Raw genomic sequence first — 22,278 nt, forward strand, 5'->3', positions numbered from 1 at the left:
AAAAGAGATGAAGACCTTCAGAAAAGATAAATTTAAGTTAGACTCTTATTTATGTATTTATTTTTCAGTGAAATTGTTTAAGTTCTCAAAACTTGGAACCAACTTAAGTAATGGAGGGTCTGAAATCTCAGTCAATTCCTTTATCCCTTCACTTCCATTTAAAGATGTTTCATAGTACAAGATATCAGATTTCCAATCTAGGTATTTACTGACTTTGCACTTTTTACTACAATTTTAAAGTATTCCTTGTTTTTAAAGCTTCTGTCTCTGCAATAGTAAAAACTTAGTGATATAAATAGGCTACTAAAATGGCCATTAGCTAATCTAGGTTCCTAACAGTAATACAATTGCATGAGCACTTTCTTCATTTCCTTTCTGAAAACATTGAAAGTATTCTGAAAAAAACATTTGTCAGACTGAATTTATTCAAGAACTTGGTGCAAAATCTTTGGTTGGTGTAAATATTGTAAAGATTTTGTGCACTTGTATTTTTGCGTGCCAAAATACTTCTATTAAGTTGGTGAACAGTTACAGGTGTACCTACACAACTGCAAAAAGTTCTGGGACAATACTGAATATGAAGTGAATTATATGAATCTAGAACAGGTTAAAATCTTAAAAAGTATACCTTGCCCCCAACTCAAAAAGACCCTATATACAAGATTTAGAAAAGGTAAAAACAGTCAGCCAGTTTCTGGAAAGATTTCTGTATGAGAAGAGGTAAAGCAAAACAGGCTTAGAAATATAGGTGTGAAGGCTGCAAAATTCCTCTTGATACCATCTTAAATTGTATGAAAAATTAATAGGAAATACTTAATCTCTGTTTCTTCAAATTGTTAACAGTGCTTAAACAAATGGAAGTGCTTTTTCACATAAAAATTATTAATAAACTGTGGACCTCTTTGCCAGAGTATATTATAAAAGATTAAGAAAGCAATTAGTTAGACCTGTGAAAGGTATTCTTGCCCATACAATTAAAACCCCAAATCCTTGCTATTGGAAATAAAGGTCTGGATACAGTCTCAGTTCAGGAAGTCTGGAAGAGCTGAATTACAAGATACATCCCATAGAAAGGAGCTCTCTGTGTTGTATAATGCTGAAGCATTGCTTTTCCAGAAGTTTTTGGATTTGTGTTTTCGTATTCCACAATGGAATTTGATGAAATGTAGGAAAATCTTACAGCAATGTTATGCCCTCACAGTTGTTTCACTAATTTAAACCTGTCACACAGCCACACTGTTATCAACATCAAATACAGTTTCTTTCACTTCCAAGTATGCTTGTAAGGTACGCTCTCACTCTGGTACACAACTACTTTATTTCCTGTCTATATTGCATACCCCAGGTAATAACTTGTGTATTCTGTAGCATAAATGTAGAGTATTTAGCAAGTACTAAAAGAAATGGATCAGTTCACATGGGCAAGGTTTTGAGCTTGACTCCCAGTAGCATATGCATGCACCTAGATGCAAATGTGAAATAAAGCAAGAATACCTAATCTGAGGCCTACGGGCTCACTCTAAAATTATCAGAGTTTAGCCCTAGACTGTATTCATCTCAATAAGGGATTGAAATCCACAGTAAGACCTAACATCCCAGAATTCAAGTCATCCATCTTATGTTGTGAAGCATGTTGTGACCAGTGATGATTTTTTTTTCCCCCAAGAGCTAATCTGGCACATAAAGGATGAGAACATTAGACATTTGCTTCTTTTTATTGCAAAGTAGTAGCTGTTTTTTGACAGGACAAAAGTTGAGTCACTCTCAGGAGGATTGCACTACCAGCCTACTCACTGCTAGATGGTATTGTCTCAACAATGCAGAGCCTGCTGTTATCCATTACTTTCTCTTCTCATAGAGCTGCTCTAGATTAGCCAGGCAAATCATTGACTGCTTAGCATTTTGCACACTGCCATCAGAAATAGTCAGTCCCTACAAACCACTCACCTTGACAGATACAGCTGCACATTTTTTCCAAGTAGTATTTTCATTAGAGTTTGACTGTTACTGGAAGTGCTGACTGAGCCCATGGACCAAGAACTCCCTATGGATTCACAGTGTGTTGCACATTTCAAGAAAGGAGAAGAACCTCAGGTTTTTATTATCATCTATGCATGAACTAGCACTGTCAGACTCAAGGTATGTGCCAGGTTGCTGTGAGTGGAGTTACTGCATGGCAGAGAATGATGAAGGAAGCAATCAAATTTTTTTTTCTTGTTTGGTCTTCTAAAAGTAAAACCTCAGCTTTTTCAGGCTGACTCCCCCTTCCCCAGTCCACACACAACCATTCCGGTTAGCCCAGCCACTCTATTGAAACATTTTTTTCTACCAGCTACAGCAGCAAGAATATGTGAAAAGTTGTTGAGCTTACATGTCAGCACAGGGAGAAGAGCTCACCCACCAAAAGGTGACCAGCAGCCGGCTTGTTTGCCTCACCTTCAAGTCTCCCTTTACTGGATGCAAGCACCTGTAGAGGCAAAAATCACCTGAAAGTGATTGCCTGGATAACCAGCACTCCTGAGCTTGGGGCTTTGAAAGGTGGATGAGGGGGAAAGTTTGGGTGCATAAATAAGCTGAAGAAATCCTCACTGTCAAATGAAATGTTCCTCTGCTTTATCACCATTATTTTTAGTGAGATTTTGCATTATGGTACCTTGAGTTTTAAATTAAATGTCAAATATAATTTGGCACTACAAAGAATGAATTATGTGACTGCCCTTAGAGAAAATCAGAAGGCTTAGCTCTGTGAGTTAAATTGGTATCTGCCTTATACTGAGTTGATGTGGGCTAATTGATTACGATCTGACAGGATACCATATTGCAAATTCAGCACAATCTCTTCCATTTAAAAAAAAATAGACCTAAGGTACCTTTAGGGAAAAGCAAAAGATCTTCTGTAAAACAGAATTGGGAGAGGAAAGAGTATCTTCAAGGGCTCTCCTTTGCCCTGATGGTTTAGATTCCCCAGAAGGCCATACTTCTTAAGGGTACAATATGGGTGTTAATATGCCCCTGGTCACTTTGGAAGTAGGTTTGCAATCAAATTTCAGATTCTTCTGGCCTAATTTTAAAGAGCAGCAAAATATTTTTTCAGCTGACTAAATCTATCTCCATAAGAACCGAGATGACAAAGTGCCACTTTAGGTCATTAAAGGAGGGTAATATATTTTAATCAACAATTACATGAGGAAGGACAAACCAAATGCTATAGCAGTGGATCATTTTATAAATTCAGTACTTGTGGCCCTCTACCCTTTCAAAATGCATGATGTTATTTCCTGGAAACATCAGTCTTAAAAAACTATTGTCAAGTAAACAAGCCTTGTGTTTCTCACAGCCTTCATGTCTGTGTAGTCTGGGTTTAATTTTCTGTTAAGTATGGGTAGTGTTGGGGGGGGAGGACTAAGTCTGAAGTTCTAATGTAGTCAGGCTGGAATCTGTCACTCAGCTTATTGCATGTTGATGACTCAGTGCAGTTTCAGCTGTAAGCAGACCATGATTTATGGACACCAAGTGAACTCCTGCGGCAAAAACCAGCCATGAGATCAGAGCAGCAATAGGGCCCTTTTTTGGCAGGAGACAGCGCCTGCATTTTTCTCATTCATGCCAAACTGCTTTGCACGGCAATTAGCTCTGTCCTCATTTAGTCTCAAGTCCCAAAGGGTAATGAAAGTCATATATCATCTTCAAGGCTGCTAATTATCCAGCTCAGTTACAGGTAGGCTTTGTAACTGTGAGAAGGGTCTGTCTGCTTGATATTTATTGCTCTTCCAATAAGCAAGCAAAGGAGAAGGGGGGGAAAACTTTCTTGAAAGCTTGCCCATACCCCTTGCCTCAGATCCTTGACATACCTTCTGCAAATGTGCTAGTCAAAGGGGAAATGTCTTCATTCCCCATATCAATTTTTCATGCTGTAACTAAACATCCAGCAAGAACAGAGCAAGTGCTTGAAACATGAGAGAACATACATTTGGAGTGAGCTTGTCTCTAGTTGTTTGCTTGTGGAAAGACAATCCTCTGAATAAATAGACATGAAAACAGGAAGAAGGGCAATAGGGAAGAATGAGGAACTTCTTTCTCCTCCCCTACTCCTTTCTCCAGCCCTACAGCACATACCACAACACCATCTTGGGAAAATGATGGGATTATAGAACTGTGCTTGTTTTACTGAAGATATACCAGAGGAAGCCTAGAACTCCATATTTGAACCCTCTCATCATCAACCCTGAAATACAGTAAAATTCAAATCTCCCTGCAGAGTTTGGGCCCTGTCTGCCTTTCTGTAACAGGCTGGATCAGATGCTTGACAATTTCAGTTGCTTTGGAAGGTGATATTGATAGAACTGGGTCTTGCAATTAGGAGCCATCTTTTGCTCTGGTCAAAATATTCGCTAAATGAACAGTAGTTGAGCCCTTGCTCTGCTAAGGAGTGAACTTGAACTTGGATGAAACACTTGAAAGTTTTGAAAAAGTTTGATTTGCTCTTGACTTATTTGTTTGATTTGTATTTTACATCTTTATTTCACTCTTATTTTGACTAGTAGGCCTGCAGACTGCGAGGTCCAAAACCTAGAAGTGTGAACATGGAGACATCTCCAAATCCCGTCAACCAGTGAAGAAGTTGCCAAATGTCCTCTCTAACTACCCACTAAATTCTTATGCTTCACATGAAAAGCTTACAAAAAAGCTTTCTCCATTATTTCGCATCAGCTACTGTGCCTATACAGTTAGAAAGCAGTTTTGCTGTCTTCAGCACAGGGCACAGCAGTGCATACATTGTGCAGCTGACCTGTGTGTGTGCAGCATGCGTGGACTAACATCGCATCTCAAGGCATGACGTCTGATCTCGCTGATATTGTGAAGGGTCCCATTTACTACAGGCTCCATTGTCTCAAAAATCCTTATGACAGCCTTTTTGTGTAGAAAGGCAGCTGTCAAAGCAAGCACATGGAAAGGAAGCTGGGGCAGAAGTAGCCTGTAAAGCTCAGCAAATAAAGAGCTTTGGCTGGCACTAACCTGTGGCTGGAGGTTCAATGAGCAGGAGGAGCAGAGGTGCTGCTCATCGTTTGTGCACTGTGAGGGCAGTACGTGACTATACTGGTAGAAGGCAGAGAAGAAAAGGACCTACTGCTCTAGTGGAGACAGCACTGAGAAGAGAGTACACTGCTAGGTATATGGCTCTTTGGGTGGGAAGCTGAACTGCAGCACAGTGGGAGTTCTACAGCCTTTCAAGACTTTGAACTCTGATGGGGCCCAGCACTGCCCTGGAGCCTCTGGGTATCTCTGCTGGATTCATCCAGGCCTGACTTTCATTTCTGTCAGCAGCAACAAAGCACTTAAGAGGGTGGGGATTTGAAAGAAGGAGAGGAAGTTCCTTTTTTTTTTTTTTAACATCTCCTCTTCATATCTTTGCTCATGTGCAAAAATGGAGGATCAACTTTCATGATCAAACATGATTTTATTTTTCACTGTGTTAAGAATGGCAAAATGTTTTGCATGGTGTTCTTCTTGGTCTAGAGGAAACACTAGAAAGCTGGATGAGATCCAAGCAGTTCAGATACCAGGATTCAGAGGCGCATTGCAAAGGAGTGGGTGCTCATCTGTCGTCATTGGCAGGTTCTCTTGAACTCAGCAGGACTCGTCTGATTTATACGAGTCACGGAGGTGCCCTGCAAACCTTGAGTTATTTGTCTGCGTTGTCTTTGCCAAGTTTCCAAACCTGTTGACTTGAACTTTCAGTAGCTGCATTCCAAGTGCTCTCACCCCACCCTTCCTGGCACTAGGTATCCACGCAGCTCCTCGTGATGGCCGTGGGAACCGCTGTTGTATATCCTACTGCAGAACAGAGCTCTGGTGTCTGTAACCTGATATCTTGCAGAATCAAGGTTTGTGGCACTGTGCCACTGGTGGTGAGGTGAAGGGCAGTGAGTTGGATAGAAGTCGTCTCTCAGGATCAGAGTGGTGATCTATCTAATCTGGTATCATGGAACTGATAATGGCTAGTGCTAGCTGCAGTAGAGAAAACTGCCACTTTTTCTCATAGTATTTAATTCTTCTGGTATGGGTTTAAATTACTCTCTTTCCTCAATAGTAAGAATGTCTCTTTCTGAAAAAAAAAGTTGACTTTGCACTACTCATTCTGTAGTCTCCTAGACTTGTCTTTTTGCACCTCTTGAAGTTTTTCTGCTCTCTTCTTGTGTATTTAGCAGACAGTGGGAGATGGATAACAGAAGAATAAAACATTAAAGGCTTAATCCAAATTTTGCTGAAGCCACTAGCATATTGCCTTTTCCATTCTACCATTTGGTTTAGATCTTCCTTCTAAGCCAGCATTTCATGTAATACTAATTAGCATGACACCAATATTAAATATAGTTTTGGAAATAGTAGTCTCTGAGGTGAAGATGAAAGTAATTAAAAATGAATGTTCAAGCCTCACAGTTCCTTGTCCATAGAACTTACAATTTCATTTAATTTGGTTTAATTTTTCCATTAATTGTCCAACCTCTTGAAACAAACATTTCTCTGACATATCTCATTCCCTTTGCATTATCAATGACCATGGTATCATAAATGTAGATATTCCAAATGCTAATTATTTATCAGTAATTGGATTTGTTGTTGTGCAGCAAATAACATGGGAATCTGTTGTTTCCTTTCTTCACCAAAAAGTGGTGATACTTGGGTATAGTTTTGTATTAACCATGGCTAATCTCTTCCTAAACTTCAAAAAGGTGGTGAAAGGGTGTGTGTCCCCTGTCCTTGTGTTGTGTCAGCAGCAGCACACATCCAGCTGTGCAGCTGCACTGGGGACCGGATCTGGCTGACTGCTGAGGCATGCAACTGCATGTGCTGACACGGAGCGTGGAGGACAGACAGGTGAGGTCATGGAAAGGAAGGTTTGTCCCTTTCAGTAGTAGTTCAGAATTCAACTAGATGAAGCTGACTATGAAATCACATCTTTACTGTAGCTGCATCTATACTCTTTCCATTTTGGTTGCAGTTTGTTAGGTGGTTTCCTCAGCAAGGGAGAAGAAAAAAGAACCATGTAGACATTCTTAGTGTATATATATACATGCAAAATAAAAAGGCCCAATCCACTGAAACAATTAAAGTCTTCCCTATAAATACTTCTGTTGTTTTACATTCCCAATATGCCATAATGGTGCTGCTGCAATTGGAAACTAAAAGGCTATTCTTGGCAGTTGTGTGCTTTGGATTCGTCACATAGAAGGATATTCTGAAAAGATAAGGTGAAGGAGTATTTCTAAGCAGAATTTTAATTTGAAAATAGGCTATGGAAGAGTATCCTGAGAAACATGTAACAATCAAAGTCTTTGATCAAGTTCTACCTCAAACCTTTCGTCATTGCTGCATGGACGCTACACAAGACTCAACTGCTCTCCAAGTATCTAACCACAGCCTAAAATGAAATCTCCTGTAAAATAATTGTAATGTTCCCTTTCAGATGAAGCACACACACACAGAAAAGATTGGGGGAAACTCTGCTTATGGCAATTGAACTGTGGATTTTCGAAGTTGTTCTTGAATGTGAGTTAACTGCTGTGGGAGTCTTGCTCTGCTTATTCCTTGTGGCGAACTGTTGTGATAAGCCTACATGCTGAACAGTTTGGACTGCAAGAGAATTCCAGACATTTCCTGGTGAATTTTTTTGTAGTAGGGGGACCCTGACTATCTTTGCTCCCAGCTGCTGTTGTGCAGGGTTGTTTTCCCCCTTCTTAACCACACTGTCCCAGAAGCATTACTGTGTTTGCTAGTGGGCAGCAGTAGGTCCATCCTGGAACCAGCTGGGATTGGCTCTGTCATACACAGGAGAAGCTTCTAGCAGTTTCTCACGGAAGCCACACCTGTAGTCTCCCCCACTGCCAAAACCTTGCCATGCAAACCCAATACATCCTTAACCATCATCGTGTAAAAATTCAAACAGAGAATTCAGGTATTCAAATATTTTTTGGACTAAAATTTCTTTGTGTTTAAAATTGTCAGGAAGGAATAGGCATGGTGTGTATTTTGTCATCTTGTAAATCTTATTTTCATGGAGAAATGACTAAAGAATGGGCTGTACAAAGTACCAATCAATACATGTGATAAGGGAAACATGCAAAAGAGAGGTCTGAAGTGTGAGATACAGGACATGAGAGTATTACTTCTCATGATGAAGAGATTTAGTTTTTTAACCATGCTCAACAGTTAATGTATTGCTTCTCATCCTTTTGTAACAGGCAATCATTCAAAATTTGACCAGTTCCAACAGGGAACACATCAATCAAGTCTCATCTGGTAAATGTTAAGCTCATTGTCAGGACTACCAAACCTTTGGCATGAGTGTGTGAGGAAGGGTTGGGAAGGAATGTTTTATGCAATCTCTTCTTATGCGTTCTGCTCTGTATATATTCTTGTATGGTCATCTCTCTAATATCATATACATGTCATTCCACTTTATGATAGAGCAAACAAAGATGTACTTTGAGCATAGAACAAAAGATTCTAAGGTTTTCAGTGTAACATAGTGTTACTGTTTTCAGTGTTACTTCTTACTTCATAAAGAAGTCTTGAAAAGCCCACAAGAAATCTCATCTCTTTGGCAGATGAACTCTGGCCTTTCTATGGAGTGTCCTTTTGGGACAGAGGGCTGTAATTAATGATTATGGTCTTCATCATGGATATATACATAAGTATGCTAGAATAATAAAAAACCCTATTTTTATATTGGTTTAAAATTTTATGAAAAACCACTGTAAATAGCACAAAACAAAGGTAGCTTGGTCATATTTGACTCCCTACAACAGTACTACTGATGAAACATACAGATGCACCCTTTTATGGGAAGTTACTCTCCTCTTGTGAACTCCTGAGAGAATCTAATAAACAATACACAGTAGCTGGCTAGAATCAGTAAAACAATGGGTTTATTCTATGCTAATGTTTCACTACTGAGTTTTTAAGGGAATAATGGTAGGCTTTTTTTCAAATTAAATGTTGTGTGTCCTGGTCAGATAGGCTACCTATTGTTCACGATTCTCTTTTTTATTCCAAGAGAATTGCCATCCCTGGGCTCCTCCACTGTAACTCAGAATCCTGGCACCCCTGTGCCTTTTTTGCTTTGGGAACACTGGCAGGATGAAGGTGGTGAGTAAAGACCAAGTGCATTCTTGCTGTTTGAGAAAGCTTCCCAAATATGTAAGATCTTTTTTCTAGTAAGTAAGGGGTTATTTCATAATTGCTGTTCTGTTTTGCTCAGACTGTTTGAGGTTATTCCTATGAAGACTCATAGTAATTCTCTACCTGGCAATACCACAAAAGTAAGTGTGGCCATGCATAATTCTTACCTAATTGTGTTTCTAGGCTATATCTCTTTATGATTAATTAATATGCTTATTAGGCAAGAAGGAAAGTTTTTTATTTACTAACACAGTAAACAGACTACCAACATACTAATGTTTAGTGAACTGTCAGTGATAGTGATTGTTTTCAGATTCAAAAATTATCACATTGAATACTTGTATTCAGAAGCAATCCTTTTATTCCTATCTTGCTTCATATAGCTGGACTCATGTTTATATGGATTTCAATCTTCAAGCCAAGGCAACCATTCAGTTGTCATCATTCAAACTGAAGCAGATTTTCTTTTAAGTCCATTGCAGTATTTGCTCATTCTAGGCTATTTCAATATCGCTGTTAAACAAGCAAGGGAACAACTCTTCCTGTAGTTGATTTTGGAAGCAGTACCATGCTATCACAGGTTTGGCCTGGCTGCTGGGAGAAGAGATTGGAGTATCCATGAGTTCCAGTGTCTCTGCAGTACAGTAATTAGCACCTGATTTGGGGTTGGGCTCAGTTATGGCTTGTGGTAAATATCTGTCCAAGAAGAGAGCAAGAATTGTAAGAGTTCTTTCAGCTTTCATGGCTTCCTGAGTTCACTCCTACCACCCTGACTTCTGCTTCCCCACCTCCTCATACCTCATATATCTGTGTCCCAGCTGAGACTCACTGGCAGAGGAAAGCAATCAGAACTTGCCTTTCAGCTTTCCACATAGTTCCCAGGGGTTTAATATGCCTCACAGGCAAAAAAACCTTTTGTGCTTATTGCCAATACAGATATTTTCATCCTATTTATGGGTACATCAACACTGAAAGTGCTGAGACACGCAAGCTAGTGCAGCATGAGGAAGTCTGGAACCAAGAATGGCGGGAAGGACAGCAGATGTATCCATGCCTGATTTCTAGAACACTGCTAAGTCTAAGAAACATCGTGGTTGTTCAAACACAGTCAAACCACCTCTGAGTCTGAGCTCTTATCTCTGCACATAATCATGTGGACTAACCATGCAGTCTGCATCCTTGGTCAGATCCTCAGGTCCTCAGTGAGGGAAAATTCTCATTGGAGTCTGGCAGAAGGAACATATCATTCTGTTCAAAAACACTGAATATGCAGTAGCAGCTGTGAGTTGTCAAATCCAGCATAGGATTATACCCCACATCATATGCTTCAGCACTTTATACAGACTATGTTTAAATTAATTTTTAATTAGCTCATTATACAGATAGAAGATCTGCTCATCTCAAGTTTTATAACCACAGCTTTGCCTGCAGGTCTCTCTATCAGACAGTTGGATGATGCCAGCACCCAACTTCAGCTGGAAGTGCTCAAACCCTGCAGCAGTGAGACTAATATTAAAAGCCCTGATAGTATCAGGCACCACACTTCATTATATCACGACTCCATTTCCATCTTCATGCCCAGCCTTCTTATATACTATAAAGAGCTTGTGGAGGGTGGAGGTTCGTGACAGCTGGAAAACCTACACCATGGAGAGCCAAAGATATCTGACTATGCATAATGATGCTACCCAGAATCTCAGTACAGGTTTTGATGATTAAGTGCGAGTTAAGCCCACCCAAAGTGATTCATATGAATTGTTGGTCCAGAGATCTCAAACCACAGATCTCCCTCTTCTGGTTGGAGAAAATTTTGTAGACATACATGCCTGATGAAATGCGATGGTGCCGCTTGCTAATAGTATTACCTGCTTTGGAGACACCACCTTTCCTCTGTTCCAAATCTGTCCCCTGTTGTGAAATACACTGTAGACGAACATAGTTTGAAGCATGAACAGAAGTGCCTGAGAAAGTACTAACTTTATGGGCCTGGAATGAAAGTACTTTGAAAGCCATTTGGGTTTGCACAGGAAATACATTGCACAGTGAGGAACAGGCCATAGATCACTTAAGTTCCAAGTATTGTGCTTAATCAGAGATCATCCTTACCTCCCTGGTACCTGCATGTTAGCAGTTTCTTCATTAAATGTTTTTAGTTGCATTAACATGTTCTCCTTGGACTTTCCAAACTACTCCAGTGTAAAAAGTTGACCACAGTTTTAATGAAGTTATTCAGAAAATTTGTTTTGTCTTTTTTTTTTTTTTTCCTTCCATTTGCTATCAGAAATGCCCTCAAAAACTAATTTCCATGAGATCAAGAGATGGACATTTTATATGTTTCAGTATGACTTTTTAAGGATAGCTGCACTGCGGAAGGATAGCTTCACACTGATCAAACAGAAGCAAAGGCTGTCAACTTAGCTTGACACAAACTGTAAACTTGAGTCTAAAGTTCTTGTGAAAAGGTGTATGATTTTTTCTTTATGCTATAGCAAACCTTTTTGGAAGGATATTCAATCTCAATTTAGTTTCTATGAAATCCTGTTCTTGGCCCATGTGGATCCATGCTACACTTCAGTAATGAGAAGTTATCCAGCTGCAAAGACTCCTTAAGCTATTGTCCAGCCATTCACACCTCTGGAATTTCATAATAAATTGAATCAACTGAACACATGGGGGGGGTTAGACAATGAACAGATCTGAATGAGTGGTGAAACCAATGACTCATCTCAGTCTCTAATTTCATTCCTGTTCAGATTGTTTATCTATGAAGAACAGGGTAGGGAATGTGTGAGGATATATGTCCTGTTTATTTAGAGCTGTAGTAGAAAGTTAATTCCTAAGGAGAAGCTCTGTTCCGAAGCAGAGACAAACTGATTTGATATAAGGCTGTAATGAATTTATTTATTTTAATGACATTTCTTGTCTTTTATGTGTAACAAAAGAAGATACTGACTTTCTTCAAAGTCCATCTGTTTGAGATCCTTCATTGTTATTGATTTCCATTCAACTCCTTCCAGCTTCTCTATGAGTTAATGGCATTCAAGGGCCAAAGCTTTGTGATATATTTGCTGTGGTTTTATCAATGCTGTACAAAGCCTCATCTCTTTTCTAGTTCCTGATTGTGGTGAGCCTGAGGATGGAAAACTAAGCAGCACTGAAGAATTTCAATATCCTATTTCACTACAAACACACATTAAATTTGCTATTCACTTTGAAGTCAGCAGAAAAGCCCTGACTGACATCAGCTGAGTGTCTGGATCTGTGTTTCTGACAACATTACTGCTTGTCTGGTGTAGCAGTCCCTGTGGCCTCTGAGAGTGAAAAGTAGTTGAGGCAGTTTCTCAGAGGTTGGAAATACTAAGAGCCCAGGTAATTCACCCTGTAACTAGCCTGGCATCCCTTTCCCCTGTTCTTTTCAACTTACTCTGTTAGTACTACTGCCACTGTGTCGTAGGTCTGTGCTGAATTGTCAGTAAGCATGTAAATGAGGGGATGGAGGTAACTGTTGGCCATGAAAGGGGAAGTAAGTAAATACTTTGTTTGCCCAAGAGTGGGAAGGTGTTCTCAATGAACCTGGCTAATTCTCTGAATATAGGTGTTGCAGAGAATTTTCTGTAAGAGACAAGCATCCTGCCTCCAAAAATAACTTTTGCCTGATCTTTCAAAACCCTTCGCAATGTACCTTGCCAGTTATATGTTGCTGAGCAGGAAGGTTGAGAGGATTATTTCAGCTGTGGCAATCAGTTTACACCTTGAACCACAAAATTGGATTACTTTTGGTATTTAATTTTGAAATATTTCCCCCAGATGTACTGTACCTTTGCATGTTTCCCGGATGAATTTCATTTTGTTATGTCCTGCTCTTATTTCTAAGCTTCCTCAGGTCCACTCTGTTATTTCTTTGTCTTCACTTATGTTTACAACACTTCCTATGTTAGCATCTTCTGCAAATTTAATTACTATATCAACTTTTTATATCGTTTGATTAATGGTTTTAAAATATTACTGAAATATTAAGACCTTGAGTTTTACAAAGTCTCTGCAAATTTCCTAATGGGCAGTTCCCTCAAATCATTTGTTCTTGGTGGGGTTTGTGCATGGTTAGTGTATGTGACACTGTGGATGTACATAAGGCTACGCAATAGAAATTGCTTATGTCAATTAATGTTTCCTTTGCTCTGAAAGAATTAGTCTACAGATATCTCAAAAGTGTGAAACTGCAGAAATAGGGTATGGAGATGTGGTTGTGCAATGGAACATGTAAGTTTTCTATGGGAAACCTCTAGGAAAAATGAATTTAAAGCTGTCATAAACATGCTTCATATCATAGGTGAAAAAATAAAGACTACAGTAGGGAAAGGAGACTGAGATAGTCCAAACAAACCCAGTAGTTCTTTTAAGGAGCAGGAATAGTGAAAGTAGTAAAAAGAAAGAGGTTCAAGGGCAGTGTTTTGTAGTGCTCTAAAATGATGGTTTGAATTTGATTTATAAGTGGAAAACAAGTAGATGAGAAAGAAAATCATGAAAAGAGAAAAAATACTTGAAATGGCCATTTCAAAAAAATGAAGTAAGAAAACCATGAAACCAAGAAAAAAAGAGATGTGTTGATGTAGCTGAGGCAGCAGATGACTAATGTATGAGCTCTGAGCAGTAGAACAAAGAAAAGGCTGAATTTTTAAAGTTTTTAGACCCAGTTTTATACTAGGATCTAAACAAACGTAGTTGAGTATTTCAGGTGACTTTCCGTTAAATGATTTACTAATGTCTAAGGTATCATACATGGATGATTTTTTTTTTTTAATTTAGCTGTTAACTTACTACTGTTAGTGTAGCAAGTTCCTTATTCAGTCTCTTTTTTGCTGCTTCATACAGCCTTGTGAGTCTTGCAGAATTGTTTTTTCCTGTGCTTGTTTGACTTCAGTGCAGATTCCTCACTGGGCTTGCACATCTCTGTGTTTCTTGTTCTTCTTTACCTTTTGTGATTGCCTATATTCTCACTGCAGAAGAAAGAACATAATGAGATACTTTGTTTACTGTTTTTCTTTTTGCACAACTAAATTTGTCTCTTACATTTGAAGAGGAATATTTTATTTAGTGATTTTTACAGTATTATTTAATAGCTGTATCTCCACTACAGTGAATTGCATTTTTCAGTTACTACCACTTCTGTTTTAGATACTCTATTAGGCCTACTTGTGAACCAGGTTCTAGGTGATGAGCAAAAGCAAAGAGAAAAAGCATGAGTTTTGTCCCAGTGACTTTGCAGCTTATTGACTGTTGTGCTGTTCTGGTGTTTGGAACTGATAACATTGTATTTTAAGCATTGTTGGTGTTCTAAAACATAGTCTTCACCAAACTAGAGATTTTCATGAATATACTTCAGCAGAATGAACCTGGAGAGCTTAGCTGGGTTTCCTGATTGTGTTTTTTAGCCAAAATCTAGTTTCCCAGAGCAGAGAAAAGTGATGGTTAGATAGTATTTAAACCAAAAATGCTGCTGTTTGTATAAGAGCTTGTCATAAGGCCTGAAGCTTTTTGTATGGGATGTTCAGTATTCACATAATCAAACTTCAGGAATCTAGCCTCTGTGTGTGTGTGAGCTAGGTGTTCAGGCTCTTCACATACTTAGAGAGATAGGTACTTACACCTTCACTGTGCTCTGGAAGTTCCTCTTTCACATAAATCGTCATAGCCTAGGGACCTTTAGGAAGACAGTATCACTCTCCCATTGTAGCCACACTGCAGGAGTCTGCACAGGCAGATTCTCAGTAGTGAACAATTATGGGTATTTTAAGAGTTATGTCACTAAATCTAGGACAGTTGTCCACATCTGAAGTCACAGCTATGCTTAGGAATCAGGGGGCAGTGGGCAAAGTGAGATCACCTTGTCTTTGACACAGAACATAGTCTGCATTGAAGGGGATCAGATCAGGAGCTCATCTGTAAATGAATGACCTGCCCTCACTAGGCTACAGTCCAGTGGAAAAAAAAAATGGCTCAGTGCAGTTTTCTGGTAACCTCATTTATTAGGCAATTTTAGTAGCTGTAATAAGCTCCCTTCAAGCCAGACCTTGGGTAAAGCCTTAGAAATGCTCAGCTGCCATGTGGCTTGTAACAAATATCACGAAGTATTGATTTATTCCATAACTACTCCCTGCCATGTGGTATGTAAATAACAACGTTTGATAGCGTGTGTGGTTCTCTGTGCTGTAATGTGTAGGTCTTGGGGAGGTCTTGAGTCAAAAGATGAAAGTCCAACTGTCTCCAGTTGGCCTTGGGATGTGTGCATGACACTGCAGCTGCACACACACACACACCCCAAATCCTCCCCTTTTGAGTGCATTTAATAATTATAATTCTAGTGTTCTATCTCGTTCTAATCTGGGTAGGTATAATTTTCTAATTACATAACTTTGAATTTTCTCATGCTGTCTCCTTCTTTAACAGTTAGTAATTCTCCACTGGAAAAACTAAATTCACAGTGCTTTCACTGCATATGCTTACAGATTTAAGCTAGAAAAAAACATACAATCTGAAAACACCACTAATTTTACTTCAGCTTGTAGGTTGCAGAGCAGCCTTCATTCTGTTTTCCCACAGCCAAGAGAAGGCCTCAAGGCCAAAATGTCACCTCAGATTTCTTTTGATCTCAACTTATATTTTATTAACCCTTTTAACTTCACTGAGGGTGTGCAAGGAAACATGTATATTCCCTTTCATATAAACCCAGCATTGTCCTTACATCTTGCGTGCAAATGTATGGACAGTTTTTCATACAAAGGATTATTTAGATGTAATCTAGATGCCTTGTGAGTTACAGATAAGAAGTGGTGGGCAGCATTTATTCTGCAATGTTTATGATTTATTTCCCTTTTATTTTCTCTCTTTAACTCCATCCAAAATATTTCTGAGAGTCTAAGTGAAATATAATACTAGAGGCTTTTAATAGCACCTTTTCATCTCACAATTGCAGAGTGCTTTTCATGGCTTAATTAAATTTTACAGCATGCCTTTCAGGTGAGTGTAATTTGAATGCATCCATTTCTGCTTGTGAGGAAACTGAGGCAGGGAATGGTGATTAACTCATGGCTGTGAGCCAAATAGTGTCAGAGTAAGAATGATGGCCTGAGAGATTTGATAATTCCAGCACAATTTGGTTCTTAAACATTTCATCAAATAGACAATACAAATGATGATTGCTTGAACTGGCAGGGGAGCCAAATAGCTTCTCCAGACTCTTCCTTTCCTTAGCCTTTGTGATGACTAGTGGTTTATGCCTCTGTCCAGTTTTGGGGCCTCTCAAATCTTTGAGCACAACAGATGCTTTCTCAGCCCTCCACCACAATCAGAAGAAAATGTGTGGATGGTTACATTCTACTTCTGCCATCTTCTCAGCAAACGGTGCAGGCCTTTTCACCCCTTTCCACTGACAGACCTGTTAGGGTGAAATCTGAATGCATCCATCAACTCCTATAGCCATGGTCTTCTACAAGATAAACTCCCTAATGTTAGTTGTGAAATACATGAAGCTCTTTGCCTGGTCCTTGGCAGTGATCAAGGATGCAGCCTTTCCTCTTCTGCAGATAGGCAGGTGGAAGGGAAGAAAGCTGTTGGGAGAAAAGTGTTCGCTTACTCTGCACATTCATCTTACAAAGATCCTTTATAGGTTCAGTCATCAGCAGTTACTACCCAAACAGAGTTACTGATCGATGCTGTGGGATAGGCCATAAAGCATCATGCAGGAATGGTTTAGGACAGAGGGAAGATATACTTTTTGAGCCCTCCATGATCATATGTTGAAAATCATACCTGCTTTGGCCAGAGACTGATTGTGAGGAGAATGGAACTCTTTGTCTCAGGAATATCTGGCTCCCCCACGCCGTGTTCCTAATCTGCAGAGGCAAAGGCATTATCTAGCCTGTCTGACAGGCCTAGAAGTGATGTACGCTGCAATTTAAAGAGTGGGGTGTGACCATTTCTGTGAAGGTGTGTGAAACAAGACTGAAATCAAGCATATGAGAGATCCCACAGATACAGTTTGTAGACTGAGTGTGCCCTTTCCTTTGTACCAGCTATCATAGTGAGAAAAGGTCTTCTGGCAGTAAGGCTCTGTCGTGGTTAAGAAGCAGGTTAGTACTTTTAAAGAGCTAAAGAGCTTTAAAGAGCTAAGGAATCAATCTGTGGAAAATCAGTTGTGTGAATTAATTTTTACTTCTCTCATTAGAGAACCAAAGATTGAATGATGTCCCTCTGTCACCAGAAATCAGTCCCAGACCTAGAGGGAAGAGAGGATACTCCTAGTCCTTCTCTGCCTGGCTCTGCTGGAGCCTCAGCCCACAGTGGGCAATCACCACCACATCTGGGCTTTCAAAAGTCTGAGCAGGACATAGCAACCACAGAGTCTGACTCCAGACCCTCCAGGTAGGGTATGCAATGTGGTACACAGTATGTTTTCAGTGTGCTGTAAGGCGGTTGATCAATAGCCACTAGGCAGATATAAGGGAGGCAAAGAGAAGTTTTCTATTTCCATTGTTGTCAGCCTGGTCTGTTAAAAGTACTTGTCTGAGAGTGAAATGGCTCCTCACAGTTCTGCGGAGGACAATCTTCCATTGCTGTATTATGAAACATGCACTGTGTGGTTTGTCTTTTTATCAGAATAGTATGATCAGAGTACAAATGAGGTTAGGCAATTGCTGAACAGGTTTTGCCACTTACTGTTGATCATCTTTCTAAAACCTTCCTTTTCTCCTTCATGCTGACCTCTTCTACTAGTGAAGTCAACAGCTGTTGTCACGTGCACGGGACATACTTTGACAGCAGCAGAACTCAGCTGACAGACTCTGGGATATATTATTTCAGTAGTGTCATCTGGGTCTATGGCTGCCTCTTCTATAACTGTATTGAAGGTTGAAGGCCTTGGGTGTTGTACTTCTTTTCATCTTCTTTCCACTACACCAGCATTGCACAGGGACCTTAAAGTATGCATAGGAAAACGGGCCCTGGGGACAGACTTTACTTCAGGGTTAGAAATACAGCTTTTTTCAATTTATAAGTGCTTGGTTTTCTCACTACCCAAACTTCACATCAAAGTATTTGAGCTGCGCTGTTCTCGATGAGAGCAAGAGTGCACGTTTGTCATTGCTTAAGCAAAACAGAATTTCCTTTGGGAACAGAGAGCCAGAGACCTGAGCACTATACACCTTGGAGGATTTACTGCTAATTTCAATGACAGAAGGTTTGGGGTTTTTTGCATTATTGACATTCCTCCAGATTGTTCCTCTGAAACAAATGCCATTTTGAACCTCAGTTAATACTGAGGCTATTTCACAAGGTTGCTTAGGCTTCTTTGAAACCTCTGTGTGGGGTTGAATTAGTGACTTAGGACTCCAGGCCACCAGGATGGAGTGCAGAAAATGGCCAAAAGCCTAATTCACCTCTCACAGAGCACAGGCCACTCCCATTGACCCCACTGCTTGAGTGCTTCTGCTGTCAGGAGAGTCATGGCAAGAAGTCGGTCATGTATATCAAGAGGAATTTCTGCTGATCCCACACTGGGAAAAGCAAGAGAAATTCCCTGTGAGCAGAGAGAGTGTCCTCACAATCAGGATGCATCTGTGTTCTTCAGTGAGAATGATTCCAAGGGGATACTAAAAGTGTTTAGTTTTCAGGAAGATTAGCTGCACCTTTCATTTGTCCTCTGAAGATTATTTTGCTCTATAAAAGGATTTAAAAAATGGCAAACCAGTGCACAGGCACATAAAAAAAAGAGAAAACACAAGGTTATGGGAAGAAGCTGAGATACTATCTGTTTTATTGAATGATCCTGGAATACAGTAACAAGGGGACAGTCATATGCTTAATCATCTCACTCTTACAAGTGGAAACGATGCTTGACAACAGAGTGTACTGATATGAATGTAAGAGTTGGGGAAAGGAAAAAAACCTAAGGAACAAAATAAGCATAAAATGTAAACAAAATTCTGCTAGTAGTGACAGATGCTTTGGTAGATAGGGCAAAAATATATTCCTTTCTCCTAAAGGGAAATAGGTGGAAGTCCATCAAATAAACTTTGTCCTGGCATATTTTATTTTTGCATGGAGGAAAAGGAAAGGATCTTTTTTGATGTCGGCTTTTTTTTTCTGCTGTTTTTTCCCTCTCTGCCATACCAGAAAAAAAAAGATCATGGAAGATAAGCCAGGCAAAAGAAAAAAAAAGGAGGTGGGGAATGGGAAAAAAAGAAAGGTTACTCTGAGTATCAGAGAGGGGGCTAATTGTCAAGGTTATATCTCCACAGATGATTGATGTGAGGCTGGGTTTTTCTGTCAGCCTGTCACAAAGCAGGAATGTTTAATGTTCTCATTATTGGTTACGCTGTTGTGTATATTTCTCTGTCAGCACTGCGGACCCATCTGAACTGCCAAGGCACTTCAAAGCCCTGCAGGTCATTTATCATCCTCCTGACGCTGCGAATGTTCAGCCTCAGCTGAGTGCCAGGGATTTGTTATGACTTGAGAGCCAGCTGACAGACAGGTCTGCTGCAAAAAGGATTCCTTTTTGTCACACTGCGAAAACATCAATGTTCCTATAATGGCCTACAACTGTCAAAGGGGACTGCCACCTGACAGTTGTGTGGTCTCACTAATTTGCAGCCCGGTGACTTGTTTCCTTGAGTTTAGATTCAGTTACGGTGTCACATGCAAACAGGTCACCATCTGTCGTCCTGTGCCAGGGGGCACATGGTAGGGGGTGGAGAGGGAGAGAGAGAGGGAGAGGAGGAGGAAAAGATGAAGTGGCAAAATGGGGGTGGGAGAGAGGCGAGGGGAAAATAAAAACAGCCATGCAAATCTATGCTGCGTATTTATTTCAGATTGCTGTTTCCTGAATGTTTCTAGCCCACCACAGTGTGAACCTCTGAAAGTTGTGTGGAAAATTGAGGCAGGGAAAGAAAGGACCTTGCAAAGACCCAGAGCTGGGAGGGGCTGGGGGGGGAGAGGGGTGAAGAGAGGGAGAGAGAGAGAGAGAGAGAAGAGAGAGAAATATCAGGGCTTTGTTTCCTTTCCCAGGCCATGACATGATTAATCGTTTTCTTCTGATCTAATTTTGGAACATGAAAAACAGCACATTTGTCTTGAAGAAAAATGATGTGCCGTACTGCGCAGATGGAAATTTCGAGCAATGAAAAAGATTAAAGTGAAATTCCACTCCTTAGACCTAATCATGAGTTGTAGATTATTCTGTCGTTCTAACCAGATGGTAGGCTTGATTCCACAACCCCCTTCTTATATTAATGAATACTAGACTGTTATATTTGACTTAGGTAAGTGAAATGTCTATCAAGCCTAATGGACTGCCAGCCAGCATAACACATGTTGTACCACTGAGGGTCCTTGCTGCATTTTTCATGTTTTATACTAATGTAGAACATTTTGTTTCCTACTGTTTTCCATCATTGTCACTGTTTGCTAAATATTTTCACATGTAGGGGGAAAAAAAGTAAAAAACTTGTGTCCAGAGCTAATTTCCTCACGTTGGTCACAGCTATAATTCTACAAGTAAAACAGTCACCCGAAGCAATGCATACAAGAACTCAATAGTAACTTGATTAAGTTCCCAGTCAACAAGACTGCACTAGGCTGTATGTTAACAAACCTAATTATAGGCAGCATGGTGATAAATTGTGCAGGGTGCATGTAGCACATCTCTGAGGTCATGTCTAGAAAAGAAGTTTTGCCCCAGGGGACAGGGATGGGGTGTCATTTCTAAATAAAGTAAACGCAGGTTCACTGATGTTTCCCATTGGGTTGCCTTCCGCTTTCTGACAAACGTTTTTCTAGCAGGAGTGTCCCAAGAGATCCATGCAAGAACAGAGGAGTGGAGGAGGAGAGGAATGAGAGACTGGGGGATTCTCTTTAACCTTTCCAACTGTGCAGTCCTGTGACCGCCACATAATTTTTACCATGCCTGGCCTTGTCAGAGCCACGGGTACTGCTAATCATACGTTAGGATGGATGCCACCACTTGTGCTCAGCAACCATGTTATCATTTTTAGCATTTAGCTGAACAAAATGGTACTTGTCACATATGCTGAATGTGAGAGCAGGGTTGGGTCTCTTCCTTGTATGCAAACTTAAAGATAAAAATCTCTGGCTTCTCCTGTCAAAGAAGCAACAGCTGGACCTTTGTGTCCAAGTGCCTGCCTCCAGTTCTGTTGGGGAGCATGCCACCAGGTAGAGGAAGCGTGTGTGCACAGTGCTAATTTTAGACATTGAAAGAATCAACAGGATGCATAGATCGAGTTACTCTCTGCCTAGGAGAGAACAAGTCCAGAAACTTGAGTAAACAGGCAAGAGTTGTCCAAACCTGGACTTACTAAACTGTGATAGATACAGTAGAGTTATAAACTTTCATTTAGACTGAACAAATACTGGTAAAGAAAAGCAAAGCACCAAAGTATGTCTTCTAATTGAGCACCTAGGAAATCTACATTTGAAGAGGAATATCTTTTTGATAATGGAATGAATTTAAAGCTTTAGTGATTTTATTCTCAGTATTTTAAAACAGTTTCTTCAGCTTAGAATCCTGAACTCTGACAGACACACCTTTCTCAGTGAAGCTACCATTGATGATAACTGCTGAATAAGGACTCTTAGACTGTGCCATAGAATAAACTCCAAATGGCCCTTCAGTGTGAGTACCCTGCACTTGGGACCCAGTTTCTTAATGATTTTCCCTTTTTCTCACACACATAACATTTTTTAAAAGGATGAGGTGAGGAAGACCTGAGTAGAATGCCTGTGTTTTGCTGATTGTGTCTTGCCCCCACCAAAAGCAAAAAAATTGGAAGTCTTAAAGTAGTATGTCTCAAAACATTTTTCTTTGAAATTAATTTTAATTTAAACAAAACCACTTTTTTTTGTACAGATCAGCTCTATCCAAGAATATAAGCTAAAATACCAATATACTTTCACCACATTTTTTTAATTGTTTAGATTTTGTCTTAGCCCTCCCTTAAGCTTGCTTTTAGGGGATTAAAAATCTTCTTTGATGAGAATTCGTATGCAAAATGTTGCATGGCAAATTTTTTTCAATTCATT

This window comes from Myiozetetes cayanensis, unplaced genomic scaffold (assembly GCF_022539395.1).
Source record: "Myiozetetes cayanensis isolate MyiCay16 unplaced genomic scaffold, myiCay2020 scf10, whole genome shotgun sequence".
Classification (NCBI taxonomy): Eukaryota; Metazoa; Chordata; class Aves; order Passeriformes; family Tyrannidae; genus Myiozetetes; species Myiozetetes cayanensis.